The sequence below is a fragment of the Seriola lalandi genome, unplaced genomic scaffold (genome assembly GCF_002814215.2).
Source record: "Seriola lalandi dorsalis isolate HSWRI2012SDOR001 ecotype SW California unplaced genomic scaffold, Sedor1 jcf7180002054816, whole genome shotgun sequence".
In the NCBI taxonomy this organism is placed as follows: Eukaryota; Metazoa; Chordata; class Actinopteri; order Carangiformes; family Carangidae; genus Seriola; species Seriola lalandi.
In genome coordinates, this window is record NW_019525369.1 from 1,274,844 (window position 1) to 1,280,778 (window position 5,935).

Consider the following 5,935-nt stretch of genomic DNA (forward strand, 5'->3'; position numbering starts at 1 on the left):
CTGTTTACATTTTATTAAGGTGTAAAGTTAAGCATAATTGAGGGCGTGGCCTCTTTGAACGACACGTAGGTGAGTGTATGTCTCAGCTCCACAAACGCCCCACCTCTTTGTCCATTTTTGGATTAGCTGGGAGTTTGGGGCGAGGTCGGGCACTGCCGAGCTCACGCTGAGCTTCAAAAACCGCTCTTCAGACACCTGTGTGTGAGGTCACAGAGGTTACGTCCATCTTCATTTACAGTCCGTGGTATTGATGTGTGTGGGCTTGTTGTTTTATTCTGATGGGGACTTAAACCCAAGGTCCCACCAGGTGTTGTCCCAATAGTGTTGTGTTAATGTGACGAGTATCATATATGCCCTATATTTACCTTAATGATACAGCTGCCCAGTGCTCACTCAATAAAGTTCAAGCTAAAACTTAATTCATTCTGAAAGATTTTTTCATGCCAAAGACACTCTGTACAGCCTACATAGTAATGACGTACATTGCTGCAGAAATATGCAATGTTGATTAAATATGTATCTGACACACTGAAATAAGCTGTCACTCCTAAATCTGTGTTTGTCAGCTGCTGCTGTGGTAACTGCTTTCTGTCTGAAACTACCTTAATATCTGTTTCTTTAAAATTCATCTTAAAATGTATGTATGTATGTTAACATAACTGTTGCCCCTACTTAATAAGTAGGGCAACAGTTAATAAGACTGTGCGGCTCCCTAGTTTCATAAAAATGAAACTCAACAGTAAAAAGGATTTCACACTTGTCTTGTCTGTCTGCTGAAAATCAGAAAATACAAGTGGAAAATACAGTGCATTCACAAAGTATTTTTTCCACAGTTTGTTATGTAGCATGCAGCCTCATGTTGCAACATGTGATAGTTCAGTTTTTCCTTTTTTAATACATTTACAAAAAATTCTAAAATTCAGTTTTCTTTGTCAGTATGGGATATAGAGTGTAGATTGATGAGGTAAAAATGAATTTAAGCAATATCAGCATACGGCTGCAACATAACAAACATGTGTATTGTAGGCTGCAGCTGCCATCAACAACGTGTCAGCAGAGCACCACTGAATAATGTGCAGTCTGAACTTCCTCAGTCGTCCAGGTCATGGTTATACACGAGTTGAATTGAGGGCAACTGGACTCGGTTGTAGATCTCATCCAGGAGGCTTCGTCACTTTTTCTTCTTCAGATTTAATGTCGACCTAGATACGAAAAAAAAAAAGAACTTTCTAAATGCAGCTAAGTTACAATTAAATTCTAAGTTTGAGACAATCTGTGAATGTGACAATTTCTCTTTAATTACTTATACCTGCTGTTTAAGAATGAACGGTTCTCGTATGAAGTCCACTGCTTGTATTTTCAGACACCAGAGGTTTAGTTGTGGCTCTGAGAGCTCAACGCGCTGCGACGTCATTAAACTCATGTGAACAGACGAAACACAAACAACTTCAGAAAACACCTTCATCAGTGTGACAACACATGAGCTGCAAATACTCACGGCACAACGGAAGTGTTTCCTTCGCCGCAGAGAGCAACGGAGTATTTACAGGTACAGATTACAGCTGTAATCAGTGACTCATTTATTCTTATCAATGTGAGAGGAGATGGAGAGAGAAAGTGTGTGTGGTCCCTCTCGCTGTGCCAGCTCTCAGCCTGCAGTTTGTCCGTCATTACCAAAAAGACCACACACACACACATGCGCACACACACACACACACTGCAACGACCTGTAGCATATCTACCAGTCATCTGCAGAGACTGAAACAATACAAAGTGTGTCGGAGACTGAGAGATGTGTGTGTGGAAATCAAACAGTAGAATCTCTGTGACTCCACTGTGACCCCTGCAACCATCACCACGGTGACCAACAGGGTCAGCCGGATAGAGGTCAACCAGAGGTCAGCAGACTGATCCCTCTCTCTCTCTCTCTCTCTCCCTTCTTCTGTGTCTTCCTCTCTTCTTTACTTTGTCTGTGTCTCGGTCTCTCTTCATATCCTTTCTCTTACACACTGACCTGGTCAAGAGGTCAAAGTTCACCCTGACGTCACTGTGACCTTGCTCTCACTCTCTCTGTCAAGTGAACAAGCTTTTATTGTGGAATACAGACAGTCCAGTATGCAGAATAGAATAACCATTTAATCTGAGCCACAGAGCCAAGCTTTTTTTTTTTTTAATAAATTCTAGTTTTAAGAAAAATAATGAGAAACCCAGGAGCTGGTTTAAAGAACAACAACAGCCTAATTTTACAACCTTAATTTTCTTTTGCACTGTTCACATAGTGACATAGAGTCTTGCTGGCGTATGATGATGATACTGGACATTTTTCCAACAAAATTCATATTGCTTCTGCTCAATTTTTTGTCTGCTTTGCTTTAAAGGTTCAGGATCAGACAAATCCGTCAGTCCCTCCCAAACTGTGACAAACGTCGTGTTTTACCGTTTAGCATCACAGATTACTTCTCGTTCATCCGACCTGCGTGAGCCAGCGTCAGCGGGTAATCCATGTGGTTAAACCCAGAGCATCCAACTGCTCCACGGCGAAAAGGCACCGCTGGGATTCGAACCCAGGATCTCCTGTTTACTAGACAGGCGCTTTAACCAACTAAGCCACGGCGCCGGTGTCTGTCTCAGTTTGTGTTCGTCTTCTGTAGTGAAATAGAGCTGTACGTGGTACGTGCCGAATGTGCCACAGTTACATTCACACAGCGCCTCACTAAGCAGTACAGCAGTTTACAGTATCATAGAAAACTGGGAAACCAGCAAATATTCACATTTGAGAAGCAGCTAATCAATTAATCAACTAATCTTTTCAGCTTCAGATCACCGGTTGGTTCCTGGGTGCCTGAGGAAATGATCAAATTCTGTGTAATCTCTTATTTAACATTTCTCTCATTAGTCAACAAGACCAGGTCAAAACCTAGTACAAGGCTGAACCGCTTATGGTCAAATCCTGATTTTATAACACAGAATCAGCAAACACAGAAAGTAAAGGCGAAGACTGAGCTGTGACTCCAGCTGTATTTACTGTAGCACGATCACTCAGAGAGAAAGTTAGAAGAGACGGTCTTACGTAGTCTCTCACACAGATCACAGCCTCCGTCTGGGATTCACAATAGTTTAGCTTTTATTTTGTGGGTGATACCACAACATTTCTTTTCGATTCATTACCAAGTAACACAGGGCCACAACCACTGATATTGATACCGATAGTTTTTATCATTAAAAGCAGCTTGTGTATTTTCATGTAGGGGAGAGCAGTGTCATGATTTATGAGGTATATTCATCATCAATGGGCTGAATCTTTATACATTTTAACGATCACTGAATGATTTGCCAAAGGTTATCAATGATTTTAACGCTGGTAGAATTTATACCTGCTACCTGTGAGACCTGGGTTTGATTCCCAACTGAAGAACGGATGTACAAGTGAAGCAGAACAAAAAGTGGCTTCATTCATTCATGCAACACTTTGTAAAAAAGTGCTAAATGGATGAAAATACTGCTCTTTCGTGCAACATTCATGTTGGGCATTTTTGCCTTTTTCCTAATGCGACAGGGACAGAAAAGCTGTGAGAGAGAGAGAGAGAGAGAGGGAGGATGACATGCAGCAAACAGCACACGCTGGATTCGAAACCCAGGCCATTGCAGACAGGATTAAAATCCGACGGTACGCAGTCTGCCAGTTGAGCCACCAAAGCACTTCGCAACTGCTTTTATGAGCTGGAATGGAGCGGGTGCGCTGTGCTGTGCGCCGCGGAGCAGTGGCAAAGAGTGGGATCAACTTGTGTTCACAACAATATAGAACATGGTTTGCACCGACAGTTCTGCCCTGAAATGAGTCCGACACAGAGAGAAACTGAAACTGGCATCCGTCCTAATGACGCTAGAATCGATCTTCAAAAACGAGATGCAGTAATGGCTCTCCACTCCTGTGCGGTTGGCGGGGTCACACCATAGTGACTGCTTCACGACTCCAGGTGCGGTTATGTGACTCCTGCACCAAAGAACCGGTTGCTCAGCAGATACAATCTACAAATGTGATCAAACCACCAATGTTCTGGTGTATTTGCTCTTGTTGCTTTAGGACACTAATGCTAACTATTTGCATTTCTACAGGTGTTGGAAAGAAAACAAAGCTGATGCAAAAAAAAAACAACAACAAAACAAGCAGGACATTCCTGAATTTACCTGAAAATACTTGGTGCTGATGTTGATTGTTACTTTGGCAAAGCGTTTCATTACACACACACACTTACAATAGAATAGATCATTTACTCCCAGCAATAAACTAAATGCCATTTGGTTACCGATGGTAATTGTGAATTTGTGTATGTGCCGTACATTAAAATCTTCTAAGTCTTTTTAGCTAAACTGTTCTGCACCATTAAACTCACTTGCTAACTTACTCTTGATATTAGCACTCATTCGCAATTCTAACACGCTGTTGATATTTAAAACCCCTATTTTGCATTTCAAGGTCCATCAGTTTAACAAATACAGTCCTATTCAAACGAAGAGACGCACCTATATCTATGGAAGCCTAAAGGGACCATATTAGAATGACTTGAAAGTGAAAATGTAATTTCTCAGTGTCATTCTGCTTTTCCACATATGTACTGCATGTGTTATTTCAGTAAAAATTCAAATGAACCGTCCACTTTGCATTTTTATTCTCACATACTCCTATGGGTGCTCCATGACCACAGTAAAATGAAAAGAGTGGACAATCAGTACAAATGATTTTCCATTTGTGCAAGTAATATTCAAGACACAATTCAAATTCAAATTCAATAAAATGTCAGCACGCTCTTTTGGGGTCAAAATAAAAAATGGAAATGCAACCTGTCAGTCCTCTCATCACGGCAGGTAGGAGGGACACCATTGGCTACCTAGCAGACTTCCCTCTCTAGCACTACCAGTGTAGTAGTTGCCAATCAGGCTGATCATTTCTTTAGATATTAAAAATTGCATTTTAATTTTAATTGTGACTTTACCTGCATTAATCGAAAATCAAGTTACATTGTTTATATTCACGTTTGAATACTGTAAACTGTACAGTGGGGTACAACTTATTGTTATTATTAATGTCAAAAAATGTTTCCAGTTTCATTTTAATATGGTCATTAAACACCAATATGAGTGCGTGAAAATGAAAATGTAATTAAGATTATTGCATTTTCATTTGAACTTTTACTCAAATAACACAAACATAAGTGGTAAATTATTGGCCCAGGGACTGTTGCCTGCTTTACCAGGTTAACGATCAAGCATTATTCATTAAATATGAATAGGTACATGAGTAAATACAATCAACAAACAGAAAGTGGCGTCTTATTGCAACTGCTGTTCGAATCAGTTCATGGGCACAAAATAATCAAAAATACATGTTTTCAGTGGAATTTATGTTAGTTCAATACAGTCCTTTATTTCAATATTGCAAAAGTAGCCAAAAATCTCACATTTTTCTCATAGCTCACTCTATCGAAACTCAAATTTTGAGGTTTTACAGGTGCTGGTGAGTCCAAGTCACAATTTCCGTTTGAGCTTCAGAGCATTAAATGAGCCTGGAGGACACTCTGGAACCTGGAGTGCTTGGACACAATAATAAAATCATGGCGTGTACCTGTGATATTTTACTTTTCTCAGGAGATACAGTATGTCTCCTCTAATTTCAGCAACTTGTCAGCAGTTTAGCTGACATAGCTCATGTAACTATATGAATCAAATATATGAAACGTATGAATGTGAATCAGTGTTCTGCTTGGTCCACCTCCTCTGCATCAGCACAAGTATTAAAAAAGGTTTTATTCTTTTTCTTCACCTGTTACACAGATCACACACATCAGCGCCTCATGCTCCCACAGTGTGTCACGGAGCAGCTCATGGAGACGGAGCCTGTTTTTGTGAGTGAAGTCAGCAGCTGCATAAGAAGGCA

The 5,935-nt window shown here is 40.5% G+C and overlaps 1 non-coding gene across 1 annotated transcript; it reads right to left on the minus strand.

The window, feature by feature from the left end:
• Positions 1–2,543: 2,543 nt before the first annotated feature.
• Positions 2,544–2,617, minus strand: trnat-agu (transfer RNA threonine (anticodon AGU)). Its single transcript has one exon. It is a non-coding gene; the product is annotated as a tRNA-Thr (tRNA).
• Positions 2,618–5,935: the final 3,318 nt, after the last annotated feature.